The following is a 24,028-nucleotide window of genomic DNA, read 5'->3' as shown; positions in this document are numbered from 1 at the left end:
TCATTGTGATTATCTGCGTGTTGAAGATCTTTTTTGTACAGATCTTCTGTGTATTCTTGCCACCTCTTCTTAATATTTTCTGCTTCTGTTAGGTCCATACCATTTCTGTCCTTTATCGAGCCCATCTTTGCATGAAATGTTCCCTTGGTGTCTCTAATTTTCTTGAAGAGATCTCTAGTCTTTCCCATTCTGTTGTTTTCCTCTATTTCTTTGCATTGATCGCTGAAGAAGGCTTTCTTATGTCTCCTTGCTATTCTTCAGAACTTTGCATTCAGATGCTTATATCTTTCCTTTTCTCCTTTGCTTTTCACTTCTCTTCTTTTCACAGCTATTTGTAAGTCCTCCCCAGACAGCCATTTTGCTTTTTTGCATTTCTTTTCCATGGGGATGGTCTTGATCCCTGTCTCCTGTGCAATGTCACGAACCTCGTCCATAGTTCATCAGGCACTCTATCTATCAGATCTAGGCCCTTAAATCTACTTCTCACTTCCACTGTATAATCATAAAGGATTTGATTTAGGTCCGTTTTCCATACTTTCTTCAATTTAAGTCTGAATTTGGCAATAAGGAGTTCATGATCTGAGCCACAGTCAGCTCCCAGTCTTGTTTTAGCTAACTGTATAGAGCTTCTCCATCTTTGGCTGCAAAGAATATAATCAATCTGATTTCAGTGTTGACCATCTGGTGATGTCCATGTGTATTCTTCTCTTGTGTTGTTGGAAGAGGGTGTTTGCTATGACTAAGGAAGGGTATATAAGAGCAAATAATACAAATGCAAAGGTTGAAAGCAACCTAAAAATTTAAAATTTGAGATGATATGTGAAAAATGACCAATATTACTCTAAATAAATGAGATTAAGGAATGTTCATAATGGTTGGCCTGTAAGCAGACCAACTGGGCTAGAGAAGACAGATTAAGAGAGACATGATTCAATATGATTTTGGAGGGGAAAAGATACAGCTAGTGCATTGTAAGTCAAATTCAGGAATTTGGTGCTTATCCCTAGAGTTGTAGAAAACACTGAAAAACTTTAAGAAAGAGGAGAGAGTACTAGAGTGGAGGGAAAAGATAACCATCTGATTAGATTTGTACTTTTGAAAAGTTTCTTCTAAATATATGGAAAGAGCAGATTTAAGAGATAAAAGGCAAGAATAGGTGAGGTAGACCAGTTACCTGACTTTGCAGTATCTTGAATAAGAATGATTGTGGTATTTTATTTATTAACATGTGTGTGTTCTCAGTCACTCAGTCATGTCTGATTCCTTATGACCTCATGGACTATAGCTTACCAGGCTCCTCTGTCCATGGAATTTTCCAGGGAAGAATACTGGAGTGAGTTGCCATTTCCTTCTCCAAGAGATCTTCCAGATCCAGAGATGGAACCCACATCACTTGTGTCTTCTGCACTGGCAGGGAGATTCTTTACCATTGTGCCACCTAGGAAGCCCATGCATTAGCATTCAGTTCAGGTGAGTCGCTCAGTCCTGTCCGACTCTTTGTGACCCCATAGATTGCAGCATGCCAGGCCTCTTTATCCACCACCAAATCCTGGAGGTGGACCGGATACTCAAACTCATGTCCATTGAGTCAGTGATGCCATCCAGCCATCTTTTCCTCTGTCATCCTCTTCTCCTCCTGACTTCAATCTTTCCCAGCATCAGGGTCTTTTCAAATTAGTCAGTTCTTTGCATCAAATGGCCAAAGTATTGGAGTTTTAGCTTCAGTGTCAGTCCTTCCAATGAATATTCAGGATTGATTTCCTTTAGAATGGACTGGTTGGATCTCCTTGCTGTCCAAGGGACCCTCAAGAGTCTTTTACAACACTACAGTTCAAAAGCATCAGTTCTTCAGCACTCAGCTTTCTTTATAGTCCAACTCTCACATCTATACATGACTACTGGAAAAATCATTGCTTTGACTAGACAGACCTTGGTTGGCAAAGTAATGACTCTGCTTTTTAATATGCTTCCAGGTTGGTCATAAGTTTTCTTCCAAGGAGCAAGTGTCTTTTAATTTCATGGTGGCAGTCACCATTTGCAGTGATTTTGGAGCCCCCCAAAATAAAGTCTGTCACTGTTTCCATTGTTTCCCCATCTATTTGCCATGAACCGATGGGACAAGGCGCCATGATCTTAGTTTTCTTAATGTGAGTTTTAAGCCAACTTTTTCACTCTCCTTTTTCACTTTCATCAAGAGGCTCTTTAGTTCTTCTTCATTTTCTGCCATAAGTGTGGGGTCATCTGCATATTGGAGGTTATTGGTATTTCTCCTGGAAATCTTGATTCCAGCTTGTGCTTCATCCAGCCCAGTGTTTCTCATGATGTACTCTGCATAGAAGTTAAATAAGCCAGGTGACAATATACAGCCTTGACATACTCCCTTCCCAATTTGGAACCAGTCTTAATTCCATGTCCAGTTCTAACTGTTGCTTCTTGACCTGCATACAGATTTCTCAGGAGGCAGGTCAGGTGGTCTGGTATGCCCATCTCTTGAAGAATTTCCCACAGTTAGTTGTCCACACAGTCAAAGGCTTTGGCATAGTCAATAAAGCAGAAATAAATTTTTTTCTGAAACTCTTTTACTTTTTTGATGATCCAGCAAATACTGGCAATTTGATCTCTTGTTCCTCTGCCTTTTCTAAATCCAGCTGAATATCTGGAAGTTCACAGTTCACGTACTGTTGAAGCCTGGCTTGGAGAATTTTGAACATTATTTTGCTAGCGTGTGAGATGAGTGCAATTGTGTGGTAGTTTGAACATTCCTTGGCATTGCCTTTCTTTGGGATTGGAATGAAAACTGACCTTTTCCAGTCCTGTGGCCACTGCTGAGTTTTCCAAATTTGCTGACATATTGAGTGCAGCACTTTCACAGCATCATCTTTCAGGATTTGAAATAGCTCAACCAGAATTCTATCACCTCCACTAGCTTAACATAGTATTAGCATACTTGCAGTAAATTTGAGAGAAATGAATATATTTAAGAGACACTTAGGAAACAAAGCCAAGAGGACTTAGAGATGGATTAGTTTTAAGGAGATGTTTAAAAAAGACTCAGGTTTCTGACTTGAGCAGTTATATTTGAGTTCTATCTCCTGAGACTGAAAACATTGGAAAGGAAATTAAGTTTCAGGAGAAACACCATGAGTTAGGAGCTATCAAGTGTGAGTTTTAGGGCTTCTGAGAGTACTACTAGCCCTAAAATAATGGCTTTCATGAGGATTAATTAAGCATAGATTTGCACAGTGAATTGGGTAAGATAATAATGAAAACAATGAAAGCAAATGGAAGTCTACTATAATAATCTATGTGCCAGATAGCAAACAGAAAGAGTAAACTAAATAAGTAAAAATAATGAAGACAATTATTATAAACCAAAATGTGAATGCATTTAGTAGATGATTTGCAAAGAACAGAGAACAGACTATTTAGACAAAGATCAATTGGAAATTAATTCTTCCTTTTCCTTTGGAATAAGATTATCTTGGAGAAATGAAATTCTAAAGTGCTTTATTGGATAATAGCCAATTTAAATTTTAGCAAATTAAATGTAAAGAATATTTTAAGCATAGGGTGTGGTTTGAAGGTTAAGACAGAGAAAAATTACACCAAGGCAGTAAAGTGAGTTCCTGTTGCCTCTACTTCCTAGGTTATCCCCTTGCTCATCTTTCCTATTCTCTTCTCCTACCTCCTTGCCCTCATTAGTTGCTTCCAGAAGACTACTTATGGTTTATAGCCAAATGCAAGCTCATGGGAATAGAAACAAACAAAATGTGTTTATGTAATATTTGCTATTATCAGATCAGATCAGATCAGATCAGTCGCTCAGTCGTGTCCGACTCTTTGCGACCCCATGAATCGCAGCACGCCAGGCCTCCCTGTCCATCACCAACTCCTGGAGTTCACCCAGACTCACGTCCATCGAGTCAGTGATGCCATCCAGCCATCTCATCCTCTGTCATTCCCTTCTCCTCCTGCCCCCAATCCCTCCCAGCATCAGAGCCTTTTCCAATGAGTCAACTCTTCACATGAGGTGGCCAAAGTACTGGAGTTTCAGCTTTAGCATCATTCCTTCCAAAGAAATCCCAGGGCTGATCTCCTTCAGAATGGACTGGTTGGATCTCCTTGCAGTCCAAGGGACTCTCAAGAGTCTTCTCCAACACCACAGTTCAAAAGCATCAATTCTTTGGCGCTCAGCCTTCTTCACAGTCCAACTCTCACATCCATACATGACCACAGGAAAAACCATAGCCTTGACTAGACGGACCTTTGTTGGCAAAGTAATGTCTCTGCTTTTGAATATGCTATCTAGGTTGGTCATAACTTTCCTTCCAAGGAGTAAGCATCTTTTAATTTCATGGCTGCAGTCACCATCTGTAGTGATTTTGGAGCCCCAAAAAATAAAGTCTGACACTGTTTCCCCATCATGTGAAACAGTGTCAGACTTTATTTCCCATGAAGTGGTGGGACCGGATGCCATGATCTTTGTTTTCTGAATGTTGAGCTTTAAGCCAACTTTTTCACTCTCCACTTTCACTTTCATCAAGAGGCTTTTGAATTCCTCTTCACTTTCTGCCATAAGGGTGGTGTCATCTGCATATCTGAGGTTATTGATATTTCTCCCAGCAATCTTGATTCCAGTTTGTGTTTCTTCCAGTCCAGCATTTCTCATGATGTACTCTGCATATAAGTTCAATAAACAGGGTGACAGTATACAGCCTTGACGAACTCCCTTTCCTATTTGGAACCAGTCTGTTGTTCCATGTCCAGTTCGAACTGTTGCTTCCTGACCTGCATACAGATTTCTCAAGAGGCAGATCAGGTGGTCTGGTATTCCCATCTCTTTCAGAATTTTCCACAGTTTATTGTGATCCACACAGTCAAAGGCTTTGGCATAGTCAATAAAGCAGAAATGGATGTTTTTCTGGAACTCTCTTGCTTTTTCCATGATCCAGCGGATGTTGGCAATTTGATCTCCGGTTCCTCTGCCTTTTCTAAAACCAGCTTGACCATCAGGAAGTTCACGGTTCACATATTGCTGAAGCCTGGCTTGGAGAATTTTGAGATTAGCAGTATATTTTTAAATTAAATTGCTTTTTGATTTCTAAGAACTTTGTAGGAAAGGTATTCCTGTCTGATTTAAAAAACAACAACAACAACAACAACACCAAGATAAAGGATCTGAAAATGAAGAGGTTATCCTCATGGGATCAATGTTATCAAGCAAAATAGAAACTGTAAACTTTGAACAATGTTTCTAGAATTAAAGAGAACAGATTGTGTTGGTTAGACTCAGTGTTTTGAGAACCATGTTATTGTACAAATATAATAGTCAGCATATTCATCACATGAAATATAAGACTTCTGAAACTAATTTAACAAAATAGAATCTGGTCATTTAGCAAGTGATTGGCTTTAGGAATAAAATATCAAAATATAATGTTTAATGAACCTGTAGAATATATTTAGTAATAAATGTATGTCAATATACATGTTTAATCACTAACATACTTTTTCTACGAAAGTTAATTTTTACTGTTTAAAAATGTATTGTTTTATCGTTTTAGTTAAATATAATACTGCTAGAATGTTGTAATCAAGCACAGCTGTAAATATCATATGTACTTCTGAATCAAATGTTGCTCTTCTATAGAAAATGAAAACTTTTGAAGTGCTTCCAGTTTTTTTAATAAAATAACTTTGAACTGGAGGAAAATGATTACTTAAAAATAAATTATAAACCTTGTGCACACAAAATAAATGTGTGTGTGGAGTTCCAATGACGGCTGGAAGTCACCATTTGGTAGATTCACTGGGTCAGATACCATATGTCTTCTTACCATTCTGATGCATAAAAACTCTGACAGCCTTCTCTGTGGGCTACAGTCCATTCTGTCATGTGCAGGGCAGGCCAGAAGTGCCAGGAAGTTAATATCCCTTATGAGGAGCCTGAAACTAATGGCTGACAAGAGTTGGTACATAAGCACCCCAGCTTTCTTGACTCCCAGAGGAATAACTCTGAGCCACATATTCTATACAAATCATCAGCATGTGCAGTAAGATTAAGATGGGGAGCACATGTATACCTGTGGCGGATTCATTTTGATGTTTGGCAAAACTAATACAGTGTTTCAGGTTTAAAAATAAAATTAAATTAAATTAAATTTAAAAAAAAAGATCCAGTTACCCATAAAGGCACTGGTTTGATTATACATCCTTTATTGAGTTTCTTCTCTTTCTTATCTCTCTCGCTCAGTCACCTCCAAACATATGCTAGGGTTATCTTCAAATAAACTATTTACACTTGTATCCTTGTCTCAGTGTCCACTTCTGGGGGTAAGCCAACCTAAATTGTCACATAATTTGGGCAAAAAGTGAATGACATTTTTGAAGTTTGAAGTATGGTCTTTAAATGGATCAGTCTTTAAAGAAGTGCCACTATAAGACGAGATAAAATAGAGGTAAGGTTACAAGATGGGGACTGAGGTATGAAAACACTGGAGTGAAATTGAGCAAAAATAAATTTCAGCTGAATTTAAGGGGGAAAAAAACTATTTCAATGAGAAAGTCCTTTAGACAATAAAAGAAAATGTTCTTGTACAGTGGTAGAAATCCCATTGTTTGAGGCGTTTAACTCTAGATGCAACAATGTCTTGTAAACAATGCCAAATGGCAGTGGATGGACATGATAACCTAATAGGTCTTTTCTGGCTCTAATATCTATGATTGTATGATTCAATTCAAATACAGTAGTTTACTGTATCTCAAGTGTGTAATACACTTCAATTGCGAAGTGCTACAATTTCAATACTAATATGTTTGAAGTGACAGACATGTCACCAAAGTACCTAGTAGAGTTGTTTGAAATGCTACAGAAAAACTTTCCCCTTGTGGATATATTTATATACACCTTGATCCTCAATCAGACAGACTGTGTACCCATAAGCAATGGCCATTCATTAACAAAACCCATATTAAATTTTTGAAAGTCCATGTGTATGAAGTTATTCCACAAAGAAATAAAGAAACTAAGTCTTGCCAGTTTCATGTGAAATAACATTAGTCTTCACTACGACACTGATCAAGAAGCATGCAGATCATTGAACTTTCAAGGGAAGTCGCTCTCCATCAACATCAAAACCACTGAAGTGAGAAATCTACAGTGTCTAAATGATGTTGGGAGTTTTGCCGTTATGTCTCTGTTTAGTGATATGTGGCTAGCCTCTGAAACATGCCAGGTATGCCATTCCCAGTTGAAACAAGGAACAGAAAGTTCTCTAGCAATTTTCTCTATGATTCAATTCATATATTTTGTTGTGGTTTTTCAGTTATGAAATATACTTCTTGAACTTACAGGTCACCTCTAGATTACCAGTGAAGGTAAAGTGAAAGGAACAGTGGCTCAATACATGAGCTCCCTTTTCATGCATGAAGTTTCTTTGAAGGAAGTGGGACCTCTCAACCCAGACTGTGGGAAATGAGGCCCACTGACAAGGCAAATTCAGAGAAGTAGGATGTAGATATCATAGGTTCAGAGCAGTGTTTCCCTATCTTAACGACACCCTGTTTTAATGCTACCCTATTTTACTGTTAATGTTCCAGGGTACTTAAAAGGAATACAATTAAAACATACCATGCTTCTCCAATCAATAGGTTTACTTATTAACCTTTCACTCAAATATTTTTCACTTCACAGAAATAAATGAGTTAAGGTCTTCCCTTAGTGCAGGAATACTGGTTGAAACTTCATTAAATATTTTCTCACAGCCTGTTAAATGAACAGAATATATTAAAAGGAAGTTTCAAGTCTCCTTCAAAGTAAGTATGGCAGTTATAAAATATGGTTGTGATTTCTTTCACACGTATCTCATATGGAAGCAGGGTCTTTATCCACACTCTATGAAGCAGGGTGACATTATAATCACCTCCTCCAGCAGAACATTGCAGAATCTGCAGAAAGTCCACAAAAGTGCATTCATCTTCCATCGTGATTGCTGAAATACTCATTCTTGCAAGTCCTTAGACACCTTCTAAGAAACCTGACTATTCTGAAGTCTCTCTGCTTTGAGGAAGATCAGATCACATGAATAGGCCACCTTGTACATGTTCAAGCTGTGGTCAAATTGAGTCATTTCAATACAGATGCCAAACAAGGGAGTTAAGAAATCTCCAAATTATTCTAGCATCTAGTCATTTGAATCTTTCCAGCTGAGGTCCCAGAAACTGTGGAATTGGGACAAGTCATCTCTGTTATGTCCTACCTAAATTCCTAACCTATAGCATAGTGAGCATAATAAAATGTTTGTTGTTTTATACCACTAAGTCTGAGGGAATTATGCAGCAATAAAAAATGACTGGAAGAAATATGGAAAGCAGGAAGGAAGGGAGAAAGTCAGACAGAGTGAAAGAGGAAAGAAAAAAGGAAGAGAAGAAGAAAGAGAGTAAAAGAGGGGAGAGAGGGAGGGAAGTGGAAGGAGAGAAGAATAAAGGAACAGAAGGAGTGACCTGTCCTGAAGTATTATTAAACATGGCTTCTGTCATGTTTTACCACAAAGCATCTTCATGGAGAGTTTCTATTATCTGATTTAGTCTTGCCTTTCTCAGAGAGGATTGTTCAACTTAAACATATATTAATTAATTAACTCAATAGGGAAAAAGGAAGAAAAAGAATTTCCTTTATTTGGAGGAGATCTTTATTGAATGATGTATATCAACTATGCTGTTGTTGTTTAGTCACTAAGTCATGTCCTGCTGCTGCTGCTAAGTCACTTCAGTCGTGTCCGACTCTGTGCGACCCCAGAGATGACAGCCCACCAGGCTCCCCCGTCCCTGGGATTCTCCAGGCAAGAACACTGGAGTGGGTTGCCATTTCCTTCTTCAATGCATGAAAGTGGAAAGTGAAAATTGAAAGTGAAGTTGCTCAGTCGTGTCCAACTCTTAGCGACCCCATGGACTGCAACCTACCAGGCTCCTCTACCCGTGGGATTTTCCAGGCAAGAGTACTGGAGTGGGGTGCCATTGCCTTCTCCAAGTCATGTCCAACTCTTTGTAAACCCCTGGACTCCTCTGTTCATGAGATTTCCCAGGCAAGAATACCGAAGTGGGTTGCCAGGTCCTTCTCCAGGGGCTCTTTCCCACCCAGGATCTGAACCCATATCTCCTGCCTTGCAGATGGCTTCTTTACTGCTGAGCCACCAGGGAAGCCCATATTAACTACAGAGTGATTTAAGAAAAAAAAAGACAGCAAAACAAAACAAAGGTAAGGGAGAAGGTATTTGAAAATTAAGACACAAATTTCTTCTACAAAAGGAATATCATGATTAGAACTTGAACATTTAATTAGGTTCACACCACCAGAGCCAGTGAAACTCCATGCAGAATATATGATAGAAAATATTTCCTGCTGAGCACAAGTCCATTAACATAACATGTTGATTATCAACTACCATATAACTCATTGTGCTGTTACTTCAGTCGTGTCTGACTCTTTGCGACCCCGTGGACTGTAGCCCACCAGGCTCCTCTGTCCATGGGGATTCTCCAGGCAAGAATACTGGATTGCCCTTCTCCAAGAGGTCTTTCCCACCCGAGATCAAAGTTGCATTTCCTGTGGCTCCTGCACTGCAGGCAGTTTCTTTACTGCTGAGCCACTGGGGAAGTAAATCAGTAAATCTGAATAAAGCATTTCCCTGAGCTCTAGGAAGATCTTAAACCTGAGGAGGGACACTTGGGTACCCTCAATTTGGTTAGATATACCGATAATAACCTGGAACTTGTGACCGGCATCTGGAGTGGAGGCAGTCTTTTGGACTAAGTCTTAACCTGTGAGGTCTGTGGTAGCTCTAAGCAGTATCAGAACTGAATTGACTTGTAGGACATTAAGTTGGTGTCAGCAGAGAACTCACTGTTGGTGTAGGAAAACACTCCAGAAAAACCCAAGAACAAGCCACTGACCAGGTCTGTGGCAGTTGGCATTTCATCCTATCATTTTTAAGTTGCCAGCTCTCCCATGACCAACCAAAAATACACTCAAAGAAAATGGTTCTATGCTTAACTCCATCCTATCTGAAGACAATTTCCTAAACGTTTTAGTTTCTGTAACTTTATTACCGCATTAGGGTTTTCCTACCCCTTCCATAAATATAAACATATACATTTGTAACCAGGGGCTTCATTTCAGTAACTTAATTTTAGCTCTTTCATAATCTAGAAATTTTCAAATGTCTCTAGAAAATGGCATTGGAAAAAAGATATATAAACAAGAAAAAATATATATTGGAGATGAAAGAAGAAACTAAAGTGAGAAAAGGATTACCAGTGAACTGGAACACAAATTACAAATTTAGCAAAAGGCCATGATGATCATTTGGAAGACAAGTAGTGTTATGTCTTATAACAGTTGATTTCTTTATGAACTAGGTAGTTCAAAATCTATTAACCTCCTCTGCAACCTTCTGCCTCCCTCTGAGATTAACTCTTCATGTTCTCCCTGTTCTAGTCCATGATTGTGCGCTGCCTTTCTCTCTGCTTATTTCTTTCCCTGTGTCCTAATCTGGTCTCTCCTGTTCTGGGCCTAATATGCACTCCCACACGTTCCCAGTTTCCACATCCCTCTGTTTAGTTTTGCCTCCTACTGTATGCCTCAATAGCATACATGTCTGTGCATGCTTAGTGGCTCGGTCACACCCCACTCTTTGCAACACCATAGACTGGAGCCTACCAGGCTCCTCTGTCCAAGGGATTATCCAAGGGACTATCCCGGAAAGAATACTGTAGAAGTTTGCCATGCCCCCCTATATGCCTTTCATCCTTAATCACAATTGGTGACAGGACTTTCTATTATTACATTAAAAAAAATTTTTTTTTTTTAAGAAGCACACATATGAATTTACTCTCCTCCTGCCAAAATATTTTTATACCTCTTTAACAAAGCTTCTTTCATCACTGACTTTTTCAAGCTATTTAGGCCATTGTAGGCCATAATCATAAAGTTTTTCTTGTGGAAAATTTCAAACATGTCAAAGAAGAGAGATTTGCATAAACTCCTTTGTACCCATCACCCAGCTGAAATGATGAGCTACATTTGGCTATACATCTTAGACTTTTGAGCTTAAAATAATCATAATTATATAAGGCAGTATTGCATCGCCTTTTATGACCCATCATTTAAGACAAAGAATTACAATTCTCTTTTTCAACCATACTTAACTCATGTCCACTTTGAAAAATCAAACTTATATCTGCTTTAATACGTAACTAGAATGCTATTTGACATTTTAAAATAAATTTAACTTAATCAAGTAAAATAATTATTATGTCAATTATGCTATTCCAAACTATATATATCTCCCGTTCCCAAATGCCTCTCAATTTTCATTCTTATATTTTTCCCTGACAGGCACTCACCTCTAAACCTACTGGCAATTCAGAATTACTATTTTAAATATGTATTTTAAACAGCTTTGTAATAAAATAATAATAATAAACATTTAAATTTGACTAAGAGCTCCCAGTAACTCTAAGGGGGATAAAAATAGGCCTTTTAAAACTGTAGCTAACACAAGTAGACAAGTCTGTGAATGGTTAGCATTGTCCAGTGTCCACTGAAGGTGATCTGAATTGGTTTCAGAGTGTAGTGTTCATATAACAAACTAACACTGATATTTCTAGATTTTTTTAATTGTAGGCTTGCATTTTTAAACTAGATGCACGTTATAGATACCAGTCATTGTTCTTTTCTCAGCATATCATTTTTCTGCCCTGACTTTATTATAGAATGAAACAAAAGATTAACTTGCAGTACCAGCCATAGATAAAAATAAAATCCGGTAAGAAGTTTTTTGACCAAAATAAATAGAGCTCAAAGGCAGTTTATTGCATTAGAGTCTTCTATAATTATTGGCAGCTTAGTTACTCTTTGGTTCTCTTCAAAATTACTGGTGTTAGAACAACCTTTCTAGTGCAAGTGAAAAGGGCTGTGACTTTCTTTTCAATTAAGCATGGCTTTTAATCAGAGACTCACCATTAAAATAAAAGAGTTTGAAAAGTAGAGGCTTACCACATTCCAAGAAATATGCCAGTCAAAGGATTTGTTGAAAGTATCTAAACTTTAAAATATGAATAGTGATATGGCAAAGAACCTTTGACTTCAGGTTACTTCCTATCAAATAATATCTATTTCAGAGGATGGTTGACTACAGACAGCAAAACATTTGACAAATGTTTAGGGTGAAAAGTGATGCTGTATTATGGAGGTTTACTTGGAGGTCAGGATCAAAACATTTAACTTTAATTTCCCCATGATTGTGTTTAGCAATATCTTGAAATTCAGCACAATATCACAGAATTTACATGGAAGTCCTTTATATTATTTGTTCATTGTCTTTTTTATATTATTTCTTCATTGTCTATATTATTTGTTCATTAAGTTTTTGTCTTTATTCAGTAAAGTGCCTACTGCCTTATAGTTTTCAACAATCCTAGTATCATACAATCCTTGGTATGGTCTAGATTCAAGGTCAACATGCTGACTACAATCAGAAACCAGTACTTTGCTACCTTTAGTTAAGGAACAATGGAGAAGACAAGTGAGAAATCCCTGCTAGGAAGAGCAGTGCTTATTTGTCTTAGTTTTGCTGTTTCAGCATCCAAATTTTTTTTTTTAGTTTTGGAGAATATTCTGCCTCTAGCAATAGAAAGAAAAGGGGCCAAAACCTATCTTCCCTCACTCTCACTCAGTTGTGACTGACTCTTTGTGACCCCACGGAGTATACAGTCCATGGAATTCTCCAGGCCAGAATACTGGAGTGGGTGGACTTTCCCATCTCCAGGGGATCCCAGGTTTCCCGCATTGCAGGCAGACTATTTACCGGCTGAGCCACAAGGGAAAGTGAAAGTGAAGTCGTGCCAGACTCTTTGCGACCCCGTGGACAGTAGCCTGCACCAAGCTCCTCTGTCCATGGGATTTTCTAGGCAAAAGTGCTGCAGTGTGTTGCCATTTCCTTCTCCAGGGAATCTTCCCGACCCAGGGATCAAACCCAGGTCTCCCGCATTGTAGACAGACACTTTACCATCTGAGCCACAAGGGAAGCCCCATAGAAAGGCAGGGTGCCACAAATGATTTAACTTTGCTAAATGGATGATCCCTTCCAGAATCCTAAAAATAAAGGGAGATGAAGAAACTGTTAGAATTATTTACAACACTGATCCTGGGAGGAGGGCTTCCATCAATATCAATTATTTCTATCCAGTTCTTTCTAACCCACCTGAAAGCATCTCAGTTCATCTTCTTTTAGAATCAGTGCATTCAAGTGGAGAAGGCAATGGCACCCCACTCCAGTACTCTTGCCTGGAAAATCCCATGCATGGAGGAGCCTGGTGGGCTGCAGTCCATGGGGTCGCTAGGAGTCGGACACGACTGAGCGACTTCACTTTCACTTTTCACTTTCATGCACTGGAGAAGGAAATGGCAACCCACTCCAGTGTTCTTGCCTGGAGAATCCCAGGGACGGGGGAGCCTGGTGGGCTGCCGTCTATGGGGTTGCACAGAGTCGGACACGACTGAAGCAACTTAGCAGCAGCAGCAGCAACAGCAGTGCATTCAAGAGGGCTAAATTTCATGACTCTCCCACCTGGACCACATAATTTAATTGTATACATGCAATCTACTTCTTTCAGCATAGTAACATCTGTTACTCAATAGTTACAGCATTCTAAGCCAACAGTCTCCAAGTGTGGTCCTGTAACTTCTTCAGGGTCTTTGAAGCCTTTTCACGAGGGCTACAATGTCAAAATTACCTTCATCATAATACTGAAATATTTTTTGCTCTTATTTTCCCACAAAGATACAATAGAGTTTGTCTTTGTTGCAACAGTTTTATTGAAATATAATTTACATGACACAAAATTTACCCACTTAAAGTTTTAAAAATGTGAATATGAATGTATTCTGAAGTCTGAGGTATACCATAAAATTCCTTCATGATATGTAGTGAATAAGCAAGGATAGCTAGATAACAAGACTTCAAATTGGAACAATTATTGAATAAGTCTAAAGTTATAGTGACTTTGAAATTCATCATTTAAACTTTTATCAGAATACACACAGGCATGCAACCATCACCATTGTCAATTTTATTATATTTAATGACCTCGTAGAGCATCCCCAATGGCTCAGTGGTAAGAATATGCCTGCAATGCAGGAGACACAGGAGATGTGGGTTCAATACTTGGGTCAGGAACATCTCCTGAAGGAGGAAATGGCAACACACTTCAGTATTCTTGCCTTGAAAATCGCAAGAGGATTTTCCAGGCAAGAAGAGCCAGGCCGGCTACAGTTCAAAGGGTTGCAAAAAGTCAGACACAACTGAGCAACTGAGTACACAATGACATTTTAAGGAGCCCTACAGCCTTTAGAAATTCCCTGAATTTCTTCCCAATTCCTCTTTCCTACTTTTGTTGTTGCTAAGTCTTTAAGTTATGTCCAACTCTTTGCAACCCCATGAACTGTAGCATGCCAAGCACCTCTGTCCTCCACTATGTCCCAGAGTTTGCTCAAATTCACATCTACTGCATCAGTGACACTATCCAACCGTCTCATTGCCTGCTGCCACCTTCTCCTTTTGCCTTCAATCTTTCCCAGCATCAGCTCTTCACATCAGGTGGCCAAATATTAGAGATTCAGCATCAGTCCTTCCAATGAATATTAAGGGTTAGCTTCTTTTAGGATTGGCTGATTGGATCTCCTTGCAGTCCAAGGGACTCAAGAGTCTCCTCCAGCACCACAATTTCATACTATCATTTCTTTGGCCCTCAATCTTCTTTATTGTACAACTCTCACATCTGTACATGACTACTGGAAAAGCCAAAGCTTTAACTGTATGGAATATTTTCCCATTTGGCAACTGCTAATGTACTTTTTCTTTCCAGAGATTTGCCTATTCTCGGAATTTCTCATAAATGAAATCAAACATGTCCCTTCTCAGATATATGATTTGTAAATATTTTCTAATTGTGGGTTGTCTAGAATTTTTCTAATAAACTGAAGCACATATACATATATATATATATATATATATATCTTCTTATAAGTCAGATATTAAAAAGATTTGTAGAGACTTTCTTGGCAGTACAGTAGTTAAGACATGCCCTTCTGAGATGATCTGTAGATACCTTTAAAAATTTGTTTTTGAAGACAAATTTTTTTTATTAAAATTAAGTTATGTTACCAAACTGTGGAAAATTCTTCAAAAGATGGGATACCAGACCACCTGACTTGCCTCCTGAGAAATTTGTATGCAGGTCAAGAAGCAAGTTAGAACTAGACATGGAACAACAGACTGGTTCCAAATCGGGAAAGGAGTACGTCAAGGCTCTTTATTGTCACCCTGCTTGTTTAACTTATATGCAGAGTACATCATGTGAAATGCCAGGCTGGATGAAGCACAAGCTGAGTCAAGATTGCTGGGAGAAATATCAATAACCTCACATATGCAGATGACACCACCCTTATGGCAGAAAGCGAAGAAGAACTAAAGAGCCTCTTGATGAAAGTGAAAGAGGAGAGTGGAAAAGTTGGCTTAAACCTCAACATTCAGAAAACTAAGACCATGGCATCTTGTCCCATCACTTCATGGCACATAGATGGGGAAACAAAACAATGACAGACTTTATTTTGGGGGGCTCCAAAATCACTGTAGATGGTGACTGCAGCCATGAAATTAAAAGATGCTTGCTCCTTGGAAGGAAAGTTATGACCAACCTAGATAACATATTGAAACGCAGAGACATTACTTTGCCAACAAAGGTCCATCTAGTCAAGGCTATGGTTTTTCCAGTAGTCATGTATGGATGTGAGAGTTGGACTATAAAGAAAGCAGAGAGCCAAAGAATCGATGCTTTTGAACTGTGGTGTTGGAGAAGACTCTTGAGAGTCCCTTGGACTGCAAGGAGATCTAACCAGGCCATCCTAAAGGAGATCAGTTCTGAATATTCATTGGAAGGACTGATGCTGAAGCTGCAACTCCAATACTTTGGCCACCTGATGTGAATAACTGACTCATTTGAAAAGATCCTGATATTGGGAAAGATTGAAGGTGGAAGGAGAAGGGAATGACAGAGGATGGGATGGTTGGATGGCATCACTGACTCAATGAACATGAGTTTGAGTAAACTCTGGGAGTTGGTGATGCTGCAGTCCATGGGGTCACAAAGAGTCGGACATGACTGAGCTACTGAACTGAATTGAACTGAGTAGTTGCAGTTTAAGATATCACTTACTGCAGGTCATTTAGTTCTCTAATAACTTTCTAAAATTTCAAACATTATATTTAAAAACAAAATTAACAAATATAAAGTTATGATAATTTGTCAAAGCACTCAAAAGATGAAAAAAAGGAAACAATCACTTACTCTTGCTCTAACCATTGCTTCCCCAATGTTTCCCTGGTAAAGAATCCACCTACAATGCAGGAGTTGCAGGAGATGTGGGTTCAATCGCTGGGTCAGGAAGAACCCCTGGAGGAGGGCACAGCAACCCACTCCAGTATTTTTGCCTGGAGATTCCCATGGACAAAGAAGCCTGGTAGGCTAACTTCATAGGATCACAGAGTCAGACATGACTGAAGTGATTTAGCACAGTAGCCTTCAGTTCAGTTCAGTTGCTCAGTCTGTACAAACCCTGCGACCCCATGGACTGCAGCACGCCAGGCTTCCCTGTCCATCAGTAATACCCAGAGTTTACTCCAACTCATGTCCATTCAGTCGGTGATGCCATCCAATCATCTCATCCTCTGTCGTCTCCTTCTCCTACAGCCTTCAATCTTTCCCAGCATCAGGGTCTTTCAAATGAGTCAGCTCTTTGCATCAGGTGGCCAAATATTGGAGTTTCAGCTTCAGCATCAGTCTTTCCAATGAATATTCCAGACTGATCTCCTTTAGGATGGCCTGTTTGGATCTCCTTGCTGTCCAAGGGACTCTCAAGAGTCTTCTCCAACACCACAGTTCAAAAGCATTGATTCTTTGGCTCTCTGCTTTCTTTATAGTCCAACTCTCACATCCATACATGACTACTCAAAAAACCATTGCTTTGATTAGACAGACCTTTGTCAGCAAAGTAATGTCTTTGCTTTTTAATATGCTGTCTAGTTTGGTCATAACTTTTCTTCCAAGGAGCAAGCATCTTTTAATTTCATGGCTGCAGTCACCATCTACTGTGATTTTGGAGCCCAAAATAATAAAGTCTGTCACTGTTTCCATTGTTTCCCCATCTATGTGCCATGAAGTGATGGGACAAGATGCCATGGTCTTAGTTTTCTGAATGTTGAGTTTTAAGCCAACTTTTCCACTCTCCTCTTTCACTTTCATTAAGAGGCTCTTTAGTTCTTCTTCGCTTTCTGCCATAAGGGTGGTGTCATCTGCATATGTGAGGTTATTGGTATTTCTCCCAGCAATCTTGATTCAGCTTGTGCTTCATCCAGCCTGGCATTTCGCATGATGTACTCTGCATATTAGTTAAACAAGCAGGGTGACAATAAAGAGCCTTGACGTACTCCTTTCCCGATTTGGAACCAGTCTGTTGTTCCATGTCCAGTTCTAACTGTTGCTTCTTGACCTGCATACAGATTTCTAGGAGCCCTAACCATGTCTAATTCTTTGAGTAATAGTTGGGTATACATACTTTAAAACTTCATCTGAATCTGACTAAATGCATATATTTAGTTGGTGGGGGTAAAGAGTTGTATTATTCTTTCATTTGTTTGCTTTACAAAAAAATGAATAACACTTGATAAACTACCTCTTCAACTTACATCTCTTCCTTTAAAGGACATCATGAATATCCCTTCAGATTAACAAATAAAGCTTTAATTATTTTTGTGAAGAGCACCAAAATTCCATAGCAGGTTGCATTGTGATATAACGTCTTATTCCCCTATTAATCGGTGATAAAATATAGTATTTTTATCACTGTAAAACTGCAATAAACACTGTCTTCACATATTTTTATCAATTGATATTATTTCCTTAAGATAAATTCCCAAAATTTAACTGATGAGTCCTAAGTTTTTTACATATTTTACATTAGTATTACTCATTGGTATTTCCATTGGGGTCACAGCCATTTATATTTCCACCAATGTACAAGACCACTAGTTTATTTTTATTGTTGTCTGCAAATGGTGTTATCTCTATTTTACATTTTTGCCCCTCTTTTGGGAAAATATTATTGTCTTATTTTAATTTTTATTGGCAATGTGGCTAAGCATCTTTTCTTCTTTATTGGCCATTTGAATTTTTCTGGTGTGAATTATTTTGTGTCTCCTGTGGGTTATCTATTATTTTCTTAGCAAATTATGTCAGTGAACTTAAATGATGAGTGTTAACCCTTATCAGCTACATACCAGAAATATCTCTCACATTGTATTATCATTATTCTAAATTTATGACTCCTTTTTTCTTTTATAATATAGGCCCTATGTTTTTCCTTTTTCTCTTTATTTTGTTTCTCTATTGTTCAAAGAATATCTTTTTACATTATTCAACATTTTCTAATGTTTCCTCATTTTATTTTATTAACATTTTAATTTTATGTTACCTTCATGGAAATACATTTAATGATGTAGAAAAAGGACATATATAAATAAAATGATAAAATAGTATTAGGACTTAAAACTTGACCTGAACAGACATAGAAAAATACCCTGTTCCTGCATATGAAAATGATATTCTACAAACATTAACTTCTTTGAAATTAATAATAAATATAATTCAACCTTAGAATCCCAGAAGAGTTTATGTTTTTATACTGGGGGGGAAGGAGGGTGTTATTGTTGGAATCTGGTTAGTGTGATTTTAAAAATCATATTGAGCTTAAATATCTTAAAAATCCATAAAATATTTGTAGAAATAAATAATCAAATTACCATCCTGTGGTTCTGTAAGGATTATTTTCTGAACCATGTGAGAAGGAGTGAAGGAGTTTAGCTACTTATTAAAAAAAAATTGTAACCAAAGGTCTAACGGCTGATGATTTTGATGATTTATCATAAATGATGAGCTGTTAGACCTTTGGTTAAGTACTAAAAGGCGTTCAATATTTAAGATAGTAAATTAGACATAGATGACTCATCTAAAGTCCTTCCATTCTCCACTTCCCTCCTTATGCTTCCCGGCCCTCTCCTTTTCTCCATTGCTCTTTTCTATCTTTTCAGAGCATAAGAACTCTCCATAGTCCATTCTTCAGAAATGAGAATAGTATATTTGTATTGCAGTGTAAGAAAGTCATTTTAAATGGAGGTGGAGCTACAGAGAAGTCCTTAAACTTATTTCTATTTTTTCTCTATTATAAACAAGATGTCATTAGTAATAAATTCACAAATTTGTACCCATGTGTCTGATATTTTTTTGAGATAATTTTAGAAAGAGGAATGAGAATAAACATGCCAACAATTAAACATATTAATGCTTGAATAGCCCAATTTTTTTCCCAGGTACACTGTCACATGAAGATTTTCCCCAAAAATTTTTCACTGAGTCCTCACCAACATTAAGATTCAAAATAATTGCTGGGGGCCGGGGGGAACTCTTCTATAAGAAATTACAAACATTTATTATCTCCTCAGACAGAATTAATGAGCTGGGAATAGGTGAGAGAAGGATTGTTTTTATCTTCCCTGAACTTTAAATTAGATGAATATATTAACCTTAAAAAATGAATTTAAATTAAATTTAAAATACGGTAACTTGGGAAGCTGCTGCTGCTGCTAAGTCTCTTCAGTTGTGTCCAACTCTGTGCGACCCCATAGACGGCAGCCCACCAGGTTCCCCCGTCCCTGGGATTCTCCAGGCAAGAACGCTGGAGTGGGTTGCCATTTCCTTCTCCAGTGCATGAAAGTGAAAAGTGAAAGTGAAGTCGCTCAGTCGTGTCCAACTCTTAGCGACCCCATGGACTGTAGCCTACCAGGCTCCTCCGTCCATGAAATTTTCCAGGAGTGAAGAAGGAGTTTAGCTACTTTTTTAAAAAAAAAGTGGGTTGCCATTTCCTTATATTATTTGACAGCCCTTTTAAATGTGTATTTTAATTGACAGGTAGATGTGTAAGTTTTGTATGTGTCCTCTTCTGTGAATTCTTCTTCTCCTAGACCCAGTTGGGATAATATTTTTTTATTACAGAGTTCTTAATAAGAGAAAGCTATTCAAGTTTGTCTTATTAATTGCGTTTCCAAGCTTACTATTTATTCTCTGAATTTTGTTTTGTTGTTGTTGTCCAGTCGCTCAGTCATTTCCGACTCTTTGCAGCCCCATGAACTGCGATATGCCAGGCTTCCCTGTCTTTCACCATCTCCCAGAGCTTGCTCAAACTCATGTCCATGGAATCAGTGATGCCATCCAACCATCTCTTCCTCTGTCATCCCCTTCTCCTCCTGCCTTTAATCTTTCCCAGAATCAAGGTCTTTTCTTTTCTTTTTTTTTTAATTTAATTTTATTTTTAAACTTTACAATATTGTATTAGTTTTGCCAAACATCGAAATGAATCCACCACAGGTATACCCATGCTCCCCATCCTGAACCCTCCTCCCTCCTCCCTCCCCATACCCTCCCTCTGGGTCATCCCAGTGCACCAGCCCCAAGCATCCAGTATCGTGCATTGAACCTGGACTGGCGACTCGTTTCATACATGATATTATACATGTTTCAATGCCCTTCTCCCAAATCTCCCCACCCTCTCCCTCTCCCACAGAGTCCATAAGACTGTTCTATACATCAGTGTCTCTTTTGCTGTCTCGTACACAGGGTTATTGTTATCATCTTTCTAAATTCCATATATATGCGTTAGTATACTGTATTGGTGTTTTTCTTTCTGGCTTACTTCACTCTGTATAATAGGTTCCAGGTCTTTTCTAATGAGTTGGTTCTATGCATAAGTATTGGAGCTTCAGCTTCAGCATCAGTCCTTCTAATGAATTTTGTTAAATCTGTATTATGTTAATTTTTAAATATGGATAAATAAATTTTCCTTCATTTATATTAATTTTATATTTAGAAGAGTTTTATTTACCAGCATTAACTAACAACATCTATTTTCTTCCAATTTTGCTTGTAACCATTTTACATATATTTCTATAATCTACCTAAAATTCATGTGCTATGAAGTAGGAATCTACCTGCTGTTATGATCTTTCATACAGCTGCTTATTTCACCATCATTTATTAAATAACCAATTATTTCCACTAATTACATACTCCATGGTAACATATGCTAGTTCAATGCTCTGTTTTTCTGAAAGCATTAGCGGCTCAATTGTGTCTGACTCTTTGTGACTCCATGGGCTATGGCCCACTAGGCCCCTCTGTCCATGGAATTCTCCAGGCAAGAATACTGGAGTGGGTAGCCATTCCGTTTTGCAGGGGATCTCCCCAACCCAGGGATCTTCCTGCATTGCAAAAAGATTCTTTACCTTTTGAGCCACCAGGGATGTATGTATCTGCTAATTTAAATATCAATTGTCAACTATTTAAAATATTTTAGGTTTTATAGCATATTTTTGTATGACAAATTTGACAAACAAGGGGGTTTTATCTGAAATAATTACTAATTTAGTCACCCATATGAATTTACAATTAAATTATCAATCATCCTCAGAGAAGGCAATGGCACCCCACTCCAGTCCTCTTGTCTGGAAAATCCCATGGATGGAGGAGCCTGGTAGGCTGCAGTCCGTGGGGTCACTAAGAGTCGGGCACGACTGAGAGACTTCACTTTCACTTTTCACTTTCCTGCATTGGAGAAGGAAATGGCAACCCACTCCAGTGTTCTTGCCTGAAGAATCCCAGGGACGGGGGAGCCTGGTGGGCTGCTGTCTATGGGGTCGCACAGAGTCGGACACAACTGAAGAGACTTAGCAGCAGCAGCAGCATCAATCATCCTAGCCTTCTCCCTAGACCAACTGGTTTTATGATATAAACCTCTAAATCTGAAGACATTCAAAGTTAATACATTTACCTCCCTTCCTTTGTAAACCATTTTAGAAGGAACTGACATCTTAAATATAGTCAGCTTTCCAAATATAAATCTAGTATACATTTCTAATATATGTTGTTGAAGTTAGAGTCTTAATATATTTTTAACTTAGATATTTAAGGAATTAAACTGTGATATGAATCATTATAATGATAATATATTTTTGCCTATATCACTATAATTTGCTACAGTTCTGCCTATGTTACTTTTATCAGCCCTCTTAAAATCATCATGGTGTTTTGTCCTACTTTAGATGATGAAATGAGCTCTGAGAAGTGACTTGTGCAGATATAAGTAATAATTTATTAAATTGAAAACCCAGTAATTCTGACTTTACACTTTATTTTCATTGAATATAGTTTGCTAAAGAGATATAAAGTTACTAAGTCTGTCTCCTTACTTCAAAAAAGACACGCCAATAAACATTAACTTCCTGTTTTATCCATAGAGTTTCCATTTAATAGGACAGGAAACGTACATAAGATCTGGGTAGAATCGCATTCAAGTTTAATGGAAATAAATATAAAAACTTGAAAACCACGTCAGCTTTTGCAGAAATGTTTGGCTTGATAGGTTAAGAATCATAGAAACAATCTTTTTATTACTAGTTGGAATTAAACTTAACCTGTTGATTTCAGCTGTCCCCAAACACATTGATAAAATATCATTTAACTGCTCTTATTATTAATTGACATTTAAGGTCCTTCTGCCATGTGGCATCGAGGAGCACAACAGATCTCTCCAATTATAAACAAAGTTTATTGGTGCATGGCAAGTGTAAACCGCTGGGGTCCCTGGCAACAGTAAAATGGCAAATTAAACCCAAACCACATGCAAGTCCAAGTGATTCACTGGTCAATGAGCATTTAAGAAGGGATGCCAAGCAAATAAACAGTCAGTCCATTAGTTAGTTATTGCCAGCCCTAAATGAATAAAACTCTTGAGAAAAAATTATGGCAGTGTGGCGACAATCTGTGTTAGGTTTGTCAAGTCCTATGGAAAAGGCTGAAATGTTCACATGGCTGCTGTGAAACAGAGGAATTTAGGTACAGTCGCCAGGCTTAAAGATGCCTCTTATTTGAGACCTGCTGATGAGCTCCAGTCACTTAATGGCATCCTGAAAAACAGCTGGCACCTCACCCTCAAATATTGATTTAGTGTTTACCAATCTGGTTCAGTTTCTAGGCAAACAGCTTATATAAACATAGTGTGCCATCTGGTTTTATGGCTCAAGTGCTTCAACAACACCATTTCCCAGGTGTGGGGATCATGACTAATTTGAGCAATTGATACTTTCCCTTCACTTCTTGTAAGGTAGTTAAGGACTGGCCTATAGTAGATACAAATTTTGTATTATGGGAGCAAGGTTTTTCACTGAATGACTATTAGCAAGAAAAGAAATCACTGCCAGTTATTTACGTGGCTCTAGTGAGAAGGTGATAGGTCTAAACCTTCTTGAGCATAAATCTGCAGGGCAAGAAGGAAGTGGATTTTACAGGCAGTGTGTACTTTTGTTATGCTACATTTACCACACATTATCAAAGGCAAACACGGAGAAAGGAGAGATTTTGAAGAGACAAACAAGTTTTGGACCTTCTGCAAACAGCCATAGTGGTTCGAAGGATGGTAGCCAAGCAGAGCCTAAAAGCAGAGTTGAGGTGGACCTCAAAGTGTGTGGAATTCAGGCAGTAAAAAGCACTGTCATTAAACCTTGCGTTCCTTCCTCACCAGTGTGACTTAGCTACAACACTGTCCTCCAAGGTGCTTTGCAGGCCTACAACTCAACAAACTGTGTCTGAGTAACTGAGTTATGAGGGCTCCCCATTATTAAGCTGGTAAGAGTTACCACGACTAAGGAGATTAAGCAGCTTTATCCTTTTTTCTCTAATGACCCTCTACTCAAAAACACATTCATACTTGGTATAAGCAAAAGTGCACAACCTACTTGTGCTATTAGACTTTAGGTGTGCTTCTTACATAATCATATCACTCCTAGCTTCACTGTGCTCTTCA

This window comes from Bubalus kerabau, chromosome 18 (assembly GCF_029407905.1).
Source record: "Bubalus kerabau isolate K-KA32 ecotype Philippines breed swamp buffalo chromosome 18, PCC_UOA_SB_1v2, whole genome shotgun sequence".
Lineage (NCBI taxonomy): Eukaryota > Metazoa > Chordata > Mammalia > Artiodactyla > Bovidae > Bubalus > Bubalus kerabau.
The sequence above is the reverse complement of the archived record's forward strand: the minus strand, read 5'-3'. Positions refer to the sequence as shown.